Raw genomic sequence first — 19550 nt, 5'->3', positions numbered from 1 at the left:
CATAAACCTGTGGTTCCAGATCGTGGCCCAAAAACACGTGCCATCAATCTCGCCATGGTCGCGGGGCATTCGTCAAACCGAAAGGCATAATGGTTAAGCGAAACAAGCCCTTGTTGGTCCGAAATGCCGTCTTGTCCTTTGATGATCGATCCAGGGTCACCTGATAGTATGATTCGGACAGATCAATCACAGTAAAATACTTTGATTTTTGTATGCGTTGCAGGATGCCCATCATGTTCGGAAATGGGTAATCATCTTTTTTGTACTCTGATTCAAACGGCGGCAATCCAGGCATATGCGCCATTTTCCATTGGCTTTCTTTATAGGAAGTAATGGGTTTAAGAAGTTCACTGCACCTTGACACTCTTCAACTACTCCCAACCGTTGCATGCGTTCCACTTCCGCGTCAATGACGCTTTCTACGGCCGGTGACCAGCGGTAGGCGGCCATACGCTTCGGTTTAGCTCCTGGCAGCAGCTCAATCGAATGTTTTATGAGGTCGGTCCTTCCTAGCGAACCATGTTTAGTGGTGGGCAGTTTCTGCACAGCCGTAAACAGTTTTGAGATCACCTGGGTGTTCGAGCTGGTTCTCTGGGATTTCTACCGTGGGGATTTCCAAGCTATGATCGGGCTCTGGTTCTATTTTAGGGAGGGATGCTTCGAATACCTTCGGTTGTAGCTGGAAGCGAATAATTTCGTCCGGTTCTTCAAAGTAACTATCTACCCGAAATACATCGACAAGGTTAACGTTTTCACCTTCTTCACTGGAAAGAGGGGTCGGGGCCACTAAGCGAAACCCAATTTTGTCGAGAAAATCGATACCGAGGATTAAATCCTTCTTTATCTCAGGTACCACAATGGTTGGGAGCACATGTTGAACAGACCCAAAAGAGATTGGTAAATTCACGTATCCAAGACATTGGTACGGAGTCCCGTCTGCTGTCGAAATCTGAAGATTTGTCGGTTGAAGCTTAATACCAAGTTTGCGAATCAAATTCATTGAGCTTATAACTGATAAGGTGGCACCCGTGTCGGCCAGACCCTCCACTTCCTCTGTCAGGATCCGGACCTTTAGATGTGGACAACGATGAAAAATGGTTTTTATCTGGTGTACCTGGTCAAACTTTGAATACGAGGGAATCTTCGAATTTGGAAAGAACACTTGATTCCCGAAAATGTCCTGCCCTATTCGTTTTTTGGATCCTCTTCGTTAGAGGAACTCAGATCATGCTTGTTGGGACATCGAAACGCAGTGGTATCCATATGTACACAGATTTGACAGAAGAACGTTTTTTTCTGGTCACATTCACGCCACATGTGTCCGGTTTGCCTGCAGTTCCAACACAATATATTTTGTGCTGAGTACGTATTCTGAGGCTCGCGATCAGCGTATCGATTCCCGTTTACATGCGGCTGTTTTCTAAACCGATTTTGCAATGCACTAACCTCCTCAGTCTCTTCGTATTCCTCCGCTTCCGGTACAACGTTATCTACCGTCACTTGATGCACAGAGGGTTTCTGTGGGCTCCCAGCCACATATAAATTAGTTTCTAGCGCATCGAACTTAAAGCACAGTTGAGCAAGGTGTTCGACTGAATATATTGGCTCGAGTGCCAAACGTCGTTTGTAGCTCATCTTCATGTTCTCGACAATCAAACCAAACTTTTCTGCCTCCGACATCTTCTTCATCATACGCTGTGCCAATGTTTCAATGTCCGTGAGGAAAGCGCTGAACAACTCATTCGGTCGTTGTCGGCGATTTCGTAACTCCTCTCGTATGATTCGGTCCCTGTTAGGATTATCGTACCTCATCCGTAGGTACGTTTCCAAAGTCTCCCAGCTGTTAAATTTCTCTTCGTAGGTCGTGTACCATACGTAGGCATTCTCCTTAAACAAAAGATAAGCATGCATCCTTAACTCCTGCTTACTAATAGCATACGAGCGACATAGTATGTCTATTTGACGCAAAAAATCAGTGACTGGAACTATGTTAGTGTCCCCGCTAAACTTTGGCCACTTCTCAATTATGTTGCATTGTTGGTGCGGCAATCGGCGGGAGAGGAACGGCGAGTCCATATGCTCTACAGGAGTTAGAATAGTTCCTAAGTGGGGACGCGACCTTTCCTGATTCCGCCATGGATCGGGGTTCAGCATTGGCCTTGGACTAGTTTGGGGCCTATTAAACTGCATATTGTGAGTGGCTCTTTGACTATATTCCGGACGCTGAGACTGCTGTCCGCTGATTGATAACTGCAATGGAGGTTCCGGTGCTGACATCCGGTTCGAACTCACTGACTAACCACTCGTTCCACATAAGTTTTAATATACGATTCGATCTCCGAAACATGTACATACTCACTTCTATTTGCTTTGTCTCCTTCTGGTACTTCAGCCATTGGAGGGTTGTTCTCGCCTACCACACTAGAAAATGGGTTTTCGGGAATATCTGTCCGTTGAAGTGGATTGGGTTCTCCCTTTTGTTCTAAGAGGTTTTGAGCGAAATCACTCTGAAAATTCAGCATCGATCTTGAAGGTTTATTGCTGATTTTCAAGGGTGTGGAAGCACCACCCACTGGTGTGGCAACTGTGTCATATCTAAATGGTGGTAATGAAGTGGAGATGGTTCCGGTGGGAGCGGGAGCAGATCGATGCCTGGCATACACAAAATCCTTCCGAAAGTTCATTAACCAGGGTCCATCGCAGGTGGCTATTGTTCCCTTGGTCTGTTGCAAATGGTGAGAGTCGACGACTTCCGACGATGAGCGGATTCCACCCACTGCACCTTCACTCTCACTTGGACTACCTGGAACGGAAAAGTTTTGGGACGATGGCGGAACACCTCTAGCGGCCGGGAACGGAGACAGCACTCGTGGAGCTGGGCGCTGTATTACCAAGTTTGGAGCTGTGGCATGAGCCCGCGCCTGATTTCCGTCAGACGGTATCGGGGACGGAGAACGTTCGTTTCGAAGATCGGGGACTAACTAGATAGTCGGTATGCAAGCCGCAGCCTCCGCAAAATTTACGGTGAAATACTGCGAAGTGAGACGAGCAATGGCGTCCAACAGCCAAGCTTGACTTTCCCTCTGGTCAGCATTTTGCGGTGTATATCTGCAAATCCTTTTATGGTAATGTACCAGTCGAGACAAACACCCTGTAGATGGACCTTGCTGCAGCATTTTTTCTATTTCCTTCAGTTTTAGAGGCACCCTTATAAGGTCTTGCACCATCGTATAGTGTGAGACCACTGTAAAATTCATCCTCTCGTAGAAGCTTGCGCAGAGTTCTTCGTTTCGACTCCCAATTTCCATCATAAAGTCGAGAGCGAATACTCAGTTCATAGTCAATTTCATCCGGCTGAAGGTCGTTAGCATTAATTCGATAGAAATCCATGTTCCCAATAAAGAATTTAATTAACAACTCTATTCACCTATTTCTTATACTCTTAACAACAACAATCTTCCAATGGGTTTAGTCCTCAAGGTGTTGGTCGAAAAACCTAAAATAAAAGAAATTATAGCGAAAAACTTCAAATGTTTAAATCATACTTCGTACGATTAATTTACAGATAAAAAAATTCAGATCGGTAACATATTTGCCGATAACGTAAATTCTCTAACAAACCTCAACTTAATGAATTCGACCTATGACAATGTAAATGACCAATATCTTCTTCTAATTTTCGGGCCCCATGTTGGGCGCCAAAATGTAACGAATGTTTCAGTTCTCAACCTCCAGCAGCTTAGCGCCACTCTCCGAGAAGAGGCTGCTGAGGCTTTGTAATGGCCCGGCTGAGGCTCTTTATCTAGGGCAGGTTAATTAGGAAGCTCAAACACCCAATCGCATTCGGACCTTCCAAAGAACCCGATCAAAATCTCTCATTTACTACAATTTACCGAAAATCTAGCCCAAAAGAACTGAGATGTGAACGTATATTTAAAATCCATTAGAACTCTACGTAATAACGAAACGCGACCTAACAATAATCACAATAAACCGTCTTTATAATTATTGCATTCGGGTTTGTCAGTGACTTAAATCGACACCTACGCCTACACCCGATCATCGTATCTGCACTCGAGCGTGCGACCAGCGCCCTACTTCTTACAACTTGTGCTTATTTTTATCTAGTTGTACCTGATATCACGATAGCTAGGTCGATGACGGTGCGTACTGCTGGCTGGAACAATCCGATCACGGCAACTGGTAGGGTTTCATATGGTATAAAGGTGGAACTGGTCGAATACACGTACCGACACCCTGATTATGCAGTTCCTTCGCTTGATTCGTATCGAGAATGTGGTTTCGAGATCACAGATGGCGATAACGTCAGTCAATTCTTCGCAGAGCTGTTGGGCCGATTAGAAAGGAGCCTCCACGTGACTCCGTTACTCGAGAAGAAATGCTTGCATCACTGACGCCATCTACATATGGCGGTGGTTTTGGCCATTCATCGCGGGAGTTCGCCACACATGTTACCGGCGTTGGGGAGATTGGTAGACGAGTATGTTGCGTCTACGCAGGAATGTACTTTCTCCGTGGGGTAGGGTGGAAAAACTCTGCGACGTCGCAAGGGGAGTGTTTCTCTCAACGGATGTCCGCGTGACAGGGCAGTCAGTCGTGACCGACGAATGATTCGAAACCAAAAAGAAGACTCACGGTTAACAGTGGGTACACTGTTAATCGTGCCAATACCGAATCATTAGCAATGATCGAAATTTAATCATGAGGTTTGCCTTACCGGTATCTAACTGATTAGAGGTACACTTTCTTCACCCCTTGTTTTTACAAATTTCACCTACGCAAGACCTAGAACTGTCTTTTTGTTAGCTAATGCAAATACAAATTTTTTATGAACTTACATTTTTTTGATTAACAAAACTTCACAATGACTACTATCAAGCGATTAAACGTAACTTTCGCTTCCGACTTCTAGGTGCTAGAACGGTTTATCTGACAATGGTTAGATGTTCTTTTATTCTTTACGACGCCCGAGAACTGCACCACAGATCAATTTTCTGTCGAACGCAATTGATTTCGCATCTCTTTCCTTCTTAGACTTTCCCTAAGTGGCTCAGTTCCACACGTAGCCTTTTAATATCGAAGCCGACCTTGAGAGCTAACTTTTCCATCTCCTAACACGATCGTGATTGTGATCGTTTCCTCAAAAAAATCTAAATGAGATCGAGCGGAACTCAAAGCTCATTTTATAAGTATCGGCTCTCAGCAGTCTCGGTTACGGGACGGTGACGTATTTCACTGTCGGTTAAAAGCTGCAGCAGTCGTGCTATCATTTGTAGGGATGTTTAAATTCTTACAATACGACGGAGGTAGTTATCGTCAACAACCGCAAGTCGGCACAACATGCAGTTATCCATGTGGGAAAAGTCGTGATCACCTCACAGTGGAGTCTGAAGTCTCTCGGAGTCATTATAGACGACAAGCTGACCTTCGGCAGCCATGTCGACTATACATGCAAGAGAGCGTCGACTGCTGTTGCGGCACTATCGAGGATAATGTCCAACAGCTCAACGGTGTGCGCCAGTAGACGTAGGTTACTGGCTGGCGTTGCCGTATCTATCCTCAGGTATGGCGGCCCGTCATGGTCAAGAGCACTGAGGGTAACCAGTTACCTACAGAAACTGGAGAGCACCTACCGTGTGATGTGCCTCAGTGATATCTGCCTACCGCACGGTAACACACGATGCATCCTGCGTGATAGCGAGCATGATGCCAGTCGGGCTGGTCATTCGGGAAGATGAGGAGTGTTTCGAACTACGTGGAAATAGAGGATCCCGCGAGCGCACCAGGGTGACCTCGGTCGCCAGATGGCAGCGTGAGTGGGGTAACTCCTCGAAAGGTAGGTGGACCCACCGGCTGATACCTAACATATCGAGCTGGGTGGGAAGACCCCATGGGGAAGTTCACTTCCACCTGACACAATTCCTGTCAGGCCATGGCTGTTTCCGACAGTACCTCCACAGGTTCGGGCACGCGGAGGTCCCAGCCTGCCCGGAATGCCCAGGTGTAGACGAAACTGCCGAACACATACTGTTCGTATGTCCTTGGTTCGACGTCGAAAGAAGAGCAATGCTTGACGTCTGTGGCTGGGACACAACCCCTGATTCCCTTATTCAGCGGATGTGTCAATCGGTGGAGAAGTGGAACGCAGTCTCGGCTGCTACCACCCAGATTACCTGTAGGCTACAGGTAACTTTTCACAAAAGTGACATTTATGAAAAACAAAATATAATTTTATAGAATCAATAACAGATCTCATATGGGTTTCATGAGAAAAACTTATGAAATTCTTAAACGCATATATTGGAGCGAAGCCATAAGACTGTTTTATGAAATACATTATTTGTACGTCTATGGAGTGCATGAATAAAGATAAATTAATTCATAAGCCTGGCTATGATATTCCAAAACGTTCAATGGCGTTGTAAAAAAGCTGGTTCGTATGCCGAGACTTATGAAATTCTCAGATACTTTTTGCTCGGTGTACCTGTGCGGCGTGTGTGAGGATTGAAACGAATGGTTTGGTCAACAGGGTGACCAGCGTTTCATCCTTTATTAGTAAAGAATTAGATTTCATGTTTCCATTTTAAGTAAGGTGTTTTTCGCTGTAGCTGTGGTGTGCAAAGCTATATGAAATTCATCGTGTTGCTACTGGTGGCTGCGACGTGCACAGTATCTGGTGGCTCATACGTCGTGCGCTGCCTATCTTATGACAAACGCCATTTTGCGGTAAACTGAGTTAGATATGCTACATTAGTTTTAAGCTGGAAATATAGCATATTTTGCAACACTGTAACCAAAAATAACTATCTTTTCTAGATTCCCTGACTCATTTCCTTCAAAATGCATCTCACTGATTATTTTTAGACCAAATGAAACCAAAGATATGAATAAAAGTTAACAATTGATGATTTTTTTCGATGGAAAATTTTCCATGCACGATTATGACACGCCATACAAATTTTGTCATCATTGTACACCTATGACACGTGTGAGCGCAATTTCGTTAACATTTATAGTAAAAACTCGCAACACAATCAACTGATCTTCGTAATATTTGAGAGATTAATAAAGAATAGATAGAAGCATCAATTGTCGTCTTTGAATTATGCTATATTTCACCCTAAGGAGGAAAATTTGGTAAACACCAAAATTTCTCACTAGGGTGAAAATTTGTTGGTAAAAACCAGTCTTTAAGGGATTTGCGTCAAGCTGGCGCTAATCCATTCCAACAATAAGTTAGTGTCGGTTTCTGATGAGGCGAAGCCGAAACGCAACAGAGTATGTCTTTGAATTGTTTATACCATTTATAAGTTTCAAGATATTCAATCTCAAACTTTAAAAACCTGTTTTAATCCACCTAGCGGTGCAATTGTGCCTTTCTCATTTCTCTAAACTATGGCACGGAGGCTTTTTATGTTCAACATAATTGTGGAAATGTCCATTACATTCTTAGTACACTTTGCACTTATACACAATGTCATGCCAGCCACGAACTTGATGAGCTACGTGTCGACGGTGAAACACTTGAAACAAAAAAATATCATACTCCATTAGCCTAATCAGCATTAGATCAATGTTATCTGCTTGCTAACTCATTTTGTCATGCGGGGCTGGGTATGTGAAGAGGGCGAAAGTCCCATGAACGAACGACTCCCCAGCTTAAATTATTATGCTTTGTGATACAGTGGTGGTTTAAAGATGACGGGGTTGAAAGGGAGGGGTATGAGGGCTGGATGGGGTGGTGGTCTGAGGGGTGATTTAAGGAGATTTTTAAAGGAGGGGCGCGAACAGTAGAGGGGGGGGGGGTGTAACCCCTCTCCGTAAACCATCAACTACGCCTCTGTTAAAATCCAGAAACCCTAAACGAGTCGAAAAAAAAATTAGGTTGACGTTTTTCAGAGTGATTGCATAACCTTTCTATATGAGAAAGGCAAAAATGTGCCAAAATCCAAAAAAGTGAATCGTAGTCAAATTTTTTTTTCGAGTTTGCATCAAATCTCGACGTTTCATGCACCTTGAACACATTTAGCATCAAAAATAAAAATTCTATTTTTAATTTTTCCTATAGTTTATATGAGAAATTTCTGTGTGGCCGTACTCTGAAACCCGTAATTCCGGAACCAGAATTCCGATCGATCCAAAATTCAATAGCAGCCGATGGGAAGGTTGCACCTTTCATTTGAGACTAAGTTTGGGCAAATCGGTCCAGCCATCTCTGAGAAAAATGAGTGACATTATTTGACACATACGCACATACATACACACACACACACATACACACACACATACATACACACACACACATACATACATACACACACACATACAGACTTTTTCCGATCTCGACGAACTGAGTCGAATGGGATATGACACCCGGCCCTCCGGGCGGGGATTAGGTTGACGTTTTTCAGAGTGATTGCATAACCTTTCTATATGAGAAAGGCAAAAATGTGCCAAAATCCAAAAAAGTTAATCGTAGTCAAATTTTTTTTTCGAGTTTGCATCAAATCTCGACGTTTCATGCACCTTGAACACATTTAGCATCAAAAATAAAAATTCTATTTTTAATTTTTCCTATAGTTTATATGAGAAATTTCTGTGTGGCCGTACTCTGAAACCCGTAATTCCGGAACCAGAATTCCGATCGATCCAAAATTCAATAGCAGCCGATGGGAAGGTTGCACCTTTCATTTGAGACTAAGTTTGGGCAAATCGGTCCAGCCATCTCTGAGAAAAATGAGTGACATTATTTGACACATACGCACATACATACACACACACACACATACACACACACACATACACACACATACATACATACACACACACATACAGACTTTTTCCGATCTCGACGAACTGAGTCGAATGGGATATGACACCCGGCCCTCCGGGCCGGGATTAGGTTGACGTTTTTCAGAGTGATTGCATAACCTTTCTATATGAGAAAGGCAAAAATGTGCCAAAATCCAAAAAAGTGAATAGTAGTCAAATTTTTTTTTCGAGTTTGCATCAAATCTCGACGTTTCATGCACCTTGAACACATTTAGCATCAAAAATAAAAATTCTATTTTTAATTTTTCCTATAGTTTATATGAGAAATTTCTGTGTGGCCGTACTCTGAAACCCGTAATTCCGGAACCAGAATTCCGATCGATCCAAAATTCAATAGCAGCCGATGGGAAGGTTGCACCTTTCATTTGAGACTAAGTTTGGGCAAATCGGTCCAGCCATCTCTGAGAAAAATGAGTGACATTATTTGACACATACGCACATACATACACACACACACATACACACACACATACACACACACATACATACATACACACACATACAGACTTTTTCCGATCTCGACGAACTGAGTCGAATGGGATATGACACCCGGCCCTCCGGGCCGGGATTAGGTTGACGTTTTTCAGAGTGATTGCATAACCTTTCTATATGAGAAAGGCAAAATCGTTTTCGAAATGTGCAAAATGGTGCTTGTCATAAGATAGCACAACAGCGACGAGATACGCTGCATACAAAGCAATCGATTTACCAACTACGCTACGCCCACCCCATGTGCAGAATTATTAATACAGATCAAATTAATAAAATAAATAAACCAAATTAGTCCAGCCATGAATGAATGAAAAATTAAAAAATACCTTAAATACCTTAACGTTTAGTTGAATAAATAATAATTTTTTCCTGCATTCTGGAACGTTTTTCTTAAAAAGTCGCTGTTTTAAGCTCTAAAAATTGTATTAAAAAAATCTTATCTACAAAACAACATGTTTCTACAAGTGAAGTAGAATATACTTAGGCTGTTAATTCGAATGCTGTTTCGATATTTCTTGTGATGTATTGTGCATTTTACCCCTGTACAGGTGCGTTTTGCCAACTTTTCAAAGAGCAATTTATAATGATTTTGAAAAATTGAATATTTTTCATGTTCCTGAATATGTTGCAAAGCGATTGTGATTTCAGAATAAAATGTTGGCTAAATGATATCATTAATTAAATTCTCCCAATTGATGGTCTATATCTAAGTTATGATTATATTTTCTTAGGGATGTATTTAACCCCATCCACCTATACATACGCTTGCATTACATTCACATAAATCACTTGCGACGCGTTTGTGCAAATGGAATCTTGGTCATACCTCAAAAATTTTGAACATGCACTCGAGACACATGCGTGCGGTAAAATTCAAATGTTAGGTTTGTTCCAAAGTTTCAAGTTGGTAATTACCAGCTCGATTATTTTCAAGTGGATAGTACTACCTTTACTACCCACGTTACACATCAGCCCTGATTAATGAATATTTCATTACACATATGTATAGTGGGGTCAAAATGCATTCGTGTTGCTGAATATTTTTAGAAATAGGCCACTTTAAAGTATGGCATGTACAAATAAATTAAGGGCCAAATCGGATAACAAATAGTTTTTGGATTTACTGTAAATTAAACTCACTCTACAGGCGGTGGTCAGCTATTTTCGTCCGCGTCCCTTAACACCTATCTTTGAAAATGAACCACCTTGGTTATGCAAATAATTTTTCCGATTTTTTTTATTGCAAATTATTAAGTAGTCTTCATTTTATTATATTCAGAATTGCACATATTCTGTCGTATGTAATTTTAAATGTTCTTTGCTTTTATGGCATTGTAAGGGAACACGTATCCTACGGTTAATGCCAATCGAGCTGACCCTTCTTTGGACTGATCAAACTAATTTCTTTGTTTGTTCAGTCTGTATTTGACCAACCAGGAAACTAATCCACTGGGTATTGTGCGTGAGGTATACGCATGATCTTGCCTGAGTGAAATGATGACTGTTGAATCATATATGAGGATTGAGAATTAACAGTTCGCGAGAAGAATCAGAAGTCAGTTACCAATTTGCAGCAGTCATATCAGCACGAAGAACATAAGCTTCATTTTCATATTCATTGGCTTACTTTTAGTCCAATAAATCAATTAGATTAAATCAAATTAATTGTTCTCATTATATTGAATACTTTCATTTGCTTTGAAATAGTGCATGCGCTGTATTGTTGATTGTCATGTTGACCAAATTTCTTCATGAGTATAAAAATAGCTTGATTATTGCTATAAAAGGTGACAGGTTAGTTTCTTTGCGTTATTAATGTTTCCAATCTTGTTCTAGTAATTAGTGTAAAAATTAGTGTCATCGATTATATATTCGACATAAAAAGCTGGTAGTTTCAGGTATTTCGGTAGTGATTATTTTATACCGTCTTTAAGCACTCGTGGCCGTTAATTCAGTGAGCCATCTACGCGATCTCGGGAGGAGTAACAACGCACGCGAATAAACCTCGGTATTCAATTGTTCGCGGAGAAAGAAATGAATATATAATTGTTATTTTATTTGCTATATAAATACCAAATTTTATATACGATAAATATTGCTTGTATTGCGGAGTCTTCAATTACATAGGTATTACCGCATATATTTCGACAGATCTCTAGAGACACTTTTCATAATATTAAATTCTTTTTGGAATATCGTGTTTCGCCGGAATAAAGAAACAAGGAATAATAAAATTGGCCACATACCGTCTGATTGTATTGAACATAAGCAACACTCCCGACTCTCGGCAGTCTGGAGTTGAAGATGTTTTTTGCAAACCGGGCGTTTCTAAATTAATCCAACGAACGTTAAATGTATCAAATTCTCGGCAGCCGGTTGCCCAGAGCATTTCTTTACGAGTGTTTTAGGGGTAAAACTAAACCGATTTTGAATATCGGGGCATGAATACACATCTGCTTGATTCAAGGCATTCGATTCCGCAGACATTTTGTGAATTTACTTAATAATAAATTAATTATTTCTCAAAAATTAATGCGCAAGATTTCTTCAAAGATTAATTCACTTCAAAGTGAAAATTTGTCCGGAGTTTATGTATTTATCCGTTGGATTAAGTATTGCGTTCAGTCGTGAGATAGACGTTGGATGGTATATGAATGCAGATTACCAAGTAATCCACCTAGTAGTGAGAAAATAGATTTCTAACATAGGGATCATCCATAAATGACGTAGCATTGTATGGGGGAGAGGGGAGTTTTGTATTTTGTGATGATGTGTGACGACAGGGGGGTAGAGGGTCATGTCATACTACGTATGTTTTTTAAAGGGGAATAGAAAAGAATTTAAAAAAAAATACGGTGACAAGAGGGACAGGGTTACCTTCAAGCTACGTAATTACTAGAGGGGTATTTAGAGGTTTGTGACGAAATGCTACGATGGGGGAGGGGGTGTTTAAAATCACTCCAAAAATGCTACGTCATTTATGGATGGTTCCATAATTCATATTCATATTATACTCGTAGCATCACCGAGAGCAACTGTGTTTTGAATAACAAAATTCTAGTAAAAGTTTATCTTCTTTTGCAAGATTTATGTTAACCTATTTAGGGCGTAAACATTATCAGTTGCATTAAGTATATTAAAGATGTAGGGAATCAAAATTTCGTCCTATGTAAAAATAACGTCACAGCACTAACCATCATTTACCATTCCTCACTTATCGCCCCTCCCCACTACCGATCTCACACCAATCGTGTTCGTGGCAACTGTCACGACTCAGATCTATCCTGATATTTCCAAATCCATTTCTAAGATATGTCATAAGATCTTCAACTAGTCTGAAGTATTTGTTATTATCCAAGCTAATTTAATCTTGCGATGTATTTGTTCAGGTTAAAAAAAAACAAATCTATTTTTGTCTTGTTTCCCTATAAATAGTTTTCCATTTTAGTGTAAAACAGAGTCACTCGCGGAAACAAACTTAATATTACATTTTACTTGAAAAAGAAAATATTTGGGGTCCTGGCAAAATTTGCAAAATATTTGTATTGCATGAGCATGATGACCGTACAATTCGTAGTTGCTACTCCGTGATTGACAAGAGCTGACGAAATTGCACAAGGAATCAACAAATGGAGCCTGGGAGTACCTTTACATCCTCAATGTGCACGTTCCGAGAGCTCTAAAATTTGAAGTTTCAATAACAGCGCCGGCCACATCCTTACACTCATCGGGGAAGGAAGGGAATGCTAGTGTGACAACCGTTATTATGGAGACCGTATATACCACTGCATCTCCACGGTTATCACGGGAAGGAGTTATTGTTAGTGGGAGAGGATTGGTTACATAAATCGGGATTGACCTTGATAAGTGATATAATCTATGCAACTCTTATAAGTTTTATCATGTGTTTATTGATCTGGGCAGCCGGCTGCCGAGAAACGCTAATAAATTTATCGTTTATTGTATCAACACGGAAATACTCGGTGCTTGAAATAAACAACTTAAACTCCGGGTAGCCGACCATCGGGAGCGTTGTATTAATTAAATTGGACAAATGTATTTGAAACGTATGACGAACAATATTATTTCTCCCGTTTTCTTCATTCTGGCTACTCTAGAACAATGAAACACGCTTTACAACACCTAACTGAATGCTAGCATGAAAATTAAATAATATAATACGTTATAAACATACTTTTTATAAGAATAAAATGCAGATTTTTAGCAACCACCACCCGCGCGCGGTTTTATGCAATCTCTCGACTAATTGCATTGGGAATAACAATCAAAATGAAGCGATAGCAAAGAGTATTGTTTACATTCGCGAGTGACTAATTACCATCTCATTAATTACGTGGTCCACAGTCGATAAAATGCGCAAAAACTGCCCTCAATATCCCTACCTCTCGTCCTAGAACCAGTATTTTAATAGTATTTTCTTGTATTAAAAAATTCATAAAATACCTCTATCCAAGCGCAACGAAAACTCGAATCGAACGCCCCGGCTCCCGCATCCCCATTCGAATAAATGAGCCGAACAAAGACGGCAGACGTTGCTCCAACAATCGACCTCAAATGGCCAGGGTCACAACAGAATCAGGGGGAAAACAGGCTCATTACCCTACAAAGAAAATATAACAAAGTTGTGGAACGAATAGTTATACATTCACCCGCAGTATATCCAATAGGGTGGGGCATTGTTATATGGAAAAACTTAATCTTAACCTAATCAACCGAGCACAACACTTTTTTGGTTCAATTTTGGGTCCCAAACAACTGTACAAAATTTGGGGTCGATTGGATTTGACCTGGCGTAGCGCATTGCGTTTGAAATTTGTATGGAAATTAGTATGGGAAAACCTACTTTTTTGCATTTTCAATTTTACAGATTACAATTCTTCCTGCAGTATACCAACAATTAGATAGAAGTGTAGTCCAGGATATGCTGAACAACTTTGCCGAAGGATGCATGGTGCTAGAATGTCTCTACAACAAGTTATAGCTGTTCAAAGTTCGATAGATCGAATTAATTGACAAAAATCATTTTTTTGCCAATACTGCGGGTGTACCAATGATATTTCATATAGCATATCAAAATAACATTATATACTTCAGATTTACCACATTGGTATGCTTGGATGAATTATTCAAAAGCCTTAGCTCAATTTCATGGGCGTAGGTAGTTTCTCAATAGGGTGGAGTGAGGGGAGAGGGAGGGGGGGTAGGCTTCAACATATAGAAATTCTAACTGAAATATCGGAAATCGAGTTGAAATCTTCAGATGAATTATTTTAAAACATTTGCACAATGTCCTATGCATAATAGTAACGATGAAATGAAACATACTATATCCCTCTGCATTGACTTTATATCAATGGAAGTAAAGTTGCAGACTGAATCAACTGATGTCGAGTTGATATGTCAAAGGAATGCATTGATTATATTTCAGTTTAATAAGCACTATGATTTGATAGGATGCTCTTTTCGATGTTGTTCGATCACTTGAAGTAAAAATTGCTGTTGAACTGGGGCTCTTGTAGATTAGGATTGTGATGGCCAAGACCAAAGGGGGGGCCTTCACCCCCAGAACGGTCTCCGGACCGGTTGGCGACGATTATCGAAGAACTCTTCCTGTCTCGAGCCACAAGCCCATGGCCATCTGCACTACGAGACAGTGCGGGCACGGCCGAAATGGTGGCTCCAGTGACGAATGAAGAACTACTCGCAGTGGAGAAATCCCTAGCAGTGAACAAAGCTCCAGGGCCGGATGGAGTTCCAAACAACGTTCTCAAGGCAGCGATCATAGCGAACCCGAACATGTTCAGGCTAGCTATGCAGAGATGCCTTGACGAGTGCCGTTTCCCCGATAGATGGAAAAGGCAGAAATTGGTGCTGTTGCCGAAGCCCGGGAAGCCGCCAGGCGACCCATCGGCGTACAGACCAATCTGTCTGATCGACACGACTGGCAAATTGCTTGAGAGGATCATCCTTAACAGGCTAACCTCGTACGCAGCAGGTACGGACGGTTTGTCAAGCAACCAGTTTGGCTTTCGGATGGGTAAGTCCACAATGGACGCTATCAACTCAGTGATAAAGACTGCCGAGATAGCGATCCAACGAAAAAGGCGAGGCATTCGATACTGTGCGTTAGTGACACTTGAAGTGAAGAACGCATAATATAATATAATATAATATAATATAATATAATATAATATAATATAATATAATTTAATATAATATAATATAATATAATATAATATAATATAATATAATATAATATAATATAATATAATATAATATAATATAATATAATATAATATAATATAATATAATATAATATAATATAATATAATATAATATAATATAATATAATATAATATAATATAATATAATATAATATAATATAATATAATATAATATAATATAATATAATACTTCACATGGTATGTTAGAGGTGAGCACAAAAGTCAGACTCACAAGGTATGAAAACGGTGAGCACCCAAGTAAGCCTCACATGGATGCCAGAGGGAGCGACAGGGGTGTAATAGAGTGGTACGATTGAGAGTGAACCAGGTGATAGGGTGAGCATTAGACTGGATCAATTTTTGACTTTTAGCTCCACCAGGCTTTTCTGATTCCTTTCATGGTCCTTAGTAATTGTGCAAATTTTGGTACCGATTGGTTGTGTCTACGGACCCTCCAAAATTTCATAGTTTATATGGAAGTTTGTATGGAAAATCGGTTAACATTGAAAAAAAAATCTTAAAATCTTATCAATCAATTAATCAGAACACTATATATTTCTAAAGGTAATCTTCTACTGAACACATTCGTGGAATATTAAAAGTTTATGAAAGTTCGCTGAGAAAAGTTATTAACTAAAGAAGCAGCATTACTTCAAAACAAGTGGATTTTATTATTAATCATAGCAACCCTGTTTGAATAGCTGTATCTGAAATACGCGAGCGATGGGTGACAAGTCTAGTTTACACTGGTATAACGATGTAGCTATTCAAACAGGGTTGCTATGGTTACTAAAAAATACACTTGTTTTGATGTCATACTGCTTCTTTTGTTAATAACTTTTCTCAGCGAATTTTCATAAACTTGCAATGTTCTCCGAATGTGTTCAGTAGAAGAATACCTTTAGAAATATATAGTGTTCTGATTAATTGAATGATGAGGTGATTTTTTAAGAATTTATTTTCAATGTTAACCGATTTTCCATACAAACTTGGAAATTTTTGGAGGGTCCGTAGACACAACCAATCGGTACCAAAATTTGCACAATTACTAAGGACCATGAAAGGAATCAGAAAAGCCTGGTGGAGCTAAAAGTCAAAAATTGAACCAGTCTAGTGAGCATCCAAGTCAACCTTCCATGGTATGTTAGAGGCGAGCACAAAAGTAAGCCTAGCAAGGAATGAAAAAGGTGAGCATACAAGTCAGCCTCGCAAGGAACGAAAAAGAGGAGTACAAAAGTAAGCCTTTTGTGGAGTGTTAGAGAGTAAATCAAGGTGTGACAGAGAGAGAGCACCCAAGTAAGCCTCATACAGGGTGTATGCACGCATGAGCGAGTGTGAATGAGTACATCAAGTACAGCCATCCCCCCAGAAGTAATACCGAGAGGTAGTCCCTGGGGGGAACAATGGCGGAGCCCAATGGAGTTTAGTCGGTATTAATGGCTGCATCACCATTAGAGCCCGACACACACCCAGTACACCCCGTGTGGTAGCTTAGCATGTACTAATAGCACGTGTACTGGGCTAGTACGTAAATGTATTCTGCATCCATCCATGCTAAAATATGGGACTGGCTGTTTCAAAGACCCCATGCTTAAGCCAGTGAAGATCCTAGCGTGCAAACGTTTGCCTTCAGCATCAGTCGCAGCTGACGGGAAGAAAACATACGTCAACTCAGACTCTTATCGGGTGACCTTCGCAGGTTCTTATCTACCCAACTACCTCCTCTTTGACAAGGTCTACCTGTTCGCCTCTTTGTGCCGCGAGTCATGAACTGTGCTAAATGCAAACAATTGGGACCAGGCCTTAAAAAGGGAGCTTCATTTGAAATAATGCGCTGATCGACGAACGTGCGCCATTTCATCATTCGCATCTTGATGAATTCATTCGTTCGTGCGTCAATATACCGTTCGTCATAAAAGAGCGATTGCTGCTTTTTCGGGCGAGTGTTCATTTGACCGAAGTTGGCAGTTGGGCAGCTATCACTCCTCGTGTTGCCGACGCGATCACAGTCGTTGTAAACTACCAACAATTTTCATTTATCTTGTGCTACCGTTCGTATTCCCTTGACCACAATGAGGTGTGATGAATTGCAATAGCATTCGAACGAAAATTTCGTTTGACTATTTGCTGCCATAGGTTCAAGGTGAATCTTCTGACATACCATTTTAATAGGCATGTTTATGTTGGTGCAATGCATTAATGCTGCACTATCCAGTACGGTAGGTACTGTTTCTCGAATATATAAATCCTCTGCATCTTACTCAGTGGCGTAGTAGCGGGGGGGGGGGGGGTTTTGGGGACGAAACCCCCCCCCCCCCCGAAATATTTTGGAGAAATTTGAAAAAATTGAATATGTTAAATAAAAAAATGCCTAATATTTTAAATGAAACTCTCAAAGTTTCCTTTGCAAAAGTTATTTTGTGAAAATATTTCCTTGTAGTGAAAATTGGCTGCAGACTCGACACTTACCTGTCGGCACGTTGTGGAGGCTAGCTCAACCGCCAAGGACTATAACGAGTAGATCGCGGCGAAGCGAGGAGCTAGGAGCTTAATGGTTCACGAAATGGATATCGGTACCGAGAGAAATTTGGTCACAATTTGTAGTCCTTGACTGACGGCGAACATGGAATGGAGAGTGTAAGAGAAGTATCTCCATAGATACCACCAGGCGATTCGCTACCGCATCGGCCAATGGAACCCTGCTGCAGCACGAAGAAGGATGGGCGACAAGCTAAAGTGGAAGACGAAAGCCTTTAACGAAAACCTCTTTGTTGAGTTACTTCGGCGAACAAGGGAATCAAGTACGTTGATACGGCTAACGGCTAACAAGAAGGATTGTGACGGTTTGTGACGTTACAATGTCACGAAAACTAGGGCGATGCAGTAGACGGCGTGCAGCTTACTGGTTTCTCAGTACGTTACACGCTGCTTGTCTTAGAGCCAGAAGGCGGACTCAGAGCGCAAGATGGAGAGTGAGAAAGGAGTGCAAGCGACATATCTAGAAGGTAGGGACTCTTTAAAACGGAAGATCAAGCTTAGCAAGCCAATTGCCATAAGTAGTTGTGCTGAGAAATAAACGCCAATCCCTAGGGGACTACCTGGCCACCGACACCGAAGGTGAAGGCGAAGAAGAAGGAGGTAACACAGTCGAGTGGCAAGTGACTAACGACGAGCTCAAAGACGCGTCGATGTGGCTAAAATCAAAGAAACCCCCCGGTCCGGATGGAATACCAACCGTGGCGCTGAAAGCTGCGATCCTGGCATATCCGGTAGGGTTGTGGTACCAGTAATACCGGTACTGAGAATCCCGGGAATACCGACCCATTTTTAGTACCGTAATACCGGTACTGAACAAAAGCCAGTACCGGTATTTTCGATACTATACATTTTTTTATGACAAATATGATAACTCTGCAGGGGATCTGTTTCAAAATATCGGTCTGCAAGATAACGTTTAATTATATTAATTTGCCTTCTAGATAAATCGTTGAGATGACACCTTTGTGTGGGAATGAGGTCGGGCCATCATCATAATAATTCTAAAAGTTAAAACATTCTCTTTGGTTTCCATTATTCACTGGGTGGCGCGTAATAAGACTATGGTCTAAGTCATGTCTGGTTTGCTCTTAAACCTTTATCTATCATGTTGGTTTGCTCTTAAACCTTTATCTATAAAAGAACGAACAGCGATTTAGTAGCTAACAGTTTTAAACTTGGTGCACTGCTTCAAATGGGGCGATTTGTAATTATTGGTGATCTGAAAATTCAGCAAAACTCCATAGTTTACAGGAAAGCAAGGAGCCTTGATATGCATTAGAGCATAGTAGGCAAACGACATAAAGGTCGAAACCAATTTTCAGAAAAGCAAGAAAGGAAATGCGATTAACCTGTTCGGATTTACTGCCATTCTCGCTTTGATTTACTGTTGTTAATAGGGTTTCATACATTTACCATCTGTTC

At 40.9% G+C, this 19550-nt stretch overlaps 1 protein-coding gene across 10 annotated transcripts in view; it reads right to left on the bottom strand.

The window, feature by feature from the left end:
* The window catches only part of LOC131691421 (uncharacterized), a 1322992-nt gene that overhangs the window by 1162333 nt on the left and 141109 nt on the right, over nucleotides 1-19550 (bottom strand). Inside the window, exon 1 of one of the 10 annotated variants that reach the window (XM_058977796.1) lies at nucleotides 13810-14004. The exons of the other annotated variants lie outside the window; for them this stretch is intronic. The gene's annotated coding sequence lies outside the window, so the exon portion shown is untranslated. Of the gene's footprint in view, nucleotides 1-13809; nucleotides 14005-19550 lie in introns of those variants that run through there. 10 annotated transcript variants of the gene reach the window in all.

This window comes from Topomyia yanbarensis, chromosome 3 (assembly GCF_030247195.1).
Source record: "Topomyia yanbarensis strain Yona2022 chromosome 3, ASM3024719v1, whole genome shotgun sequence".
Taxonomy (NCBI): Eukaryota; Metazoa; Arthropoda; class Insecta; order Diptera; family Culicidae; genus Topomyia; species Topomyia yanbarensis.
Note: the sequence above shows the minus strand (reverse complement) of the source record. Positions and strands in the feature narration are given on the sequence as shown.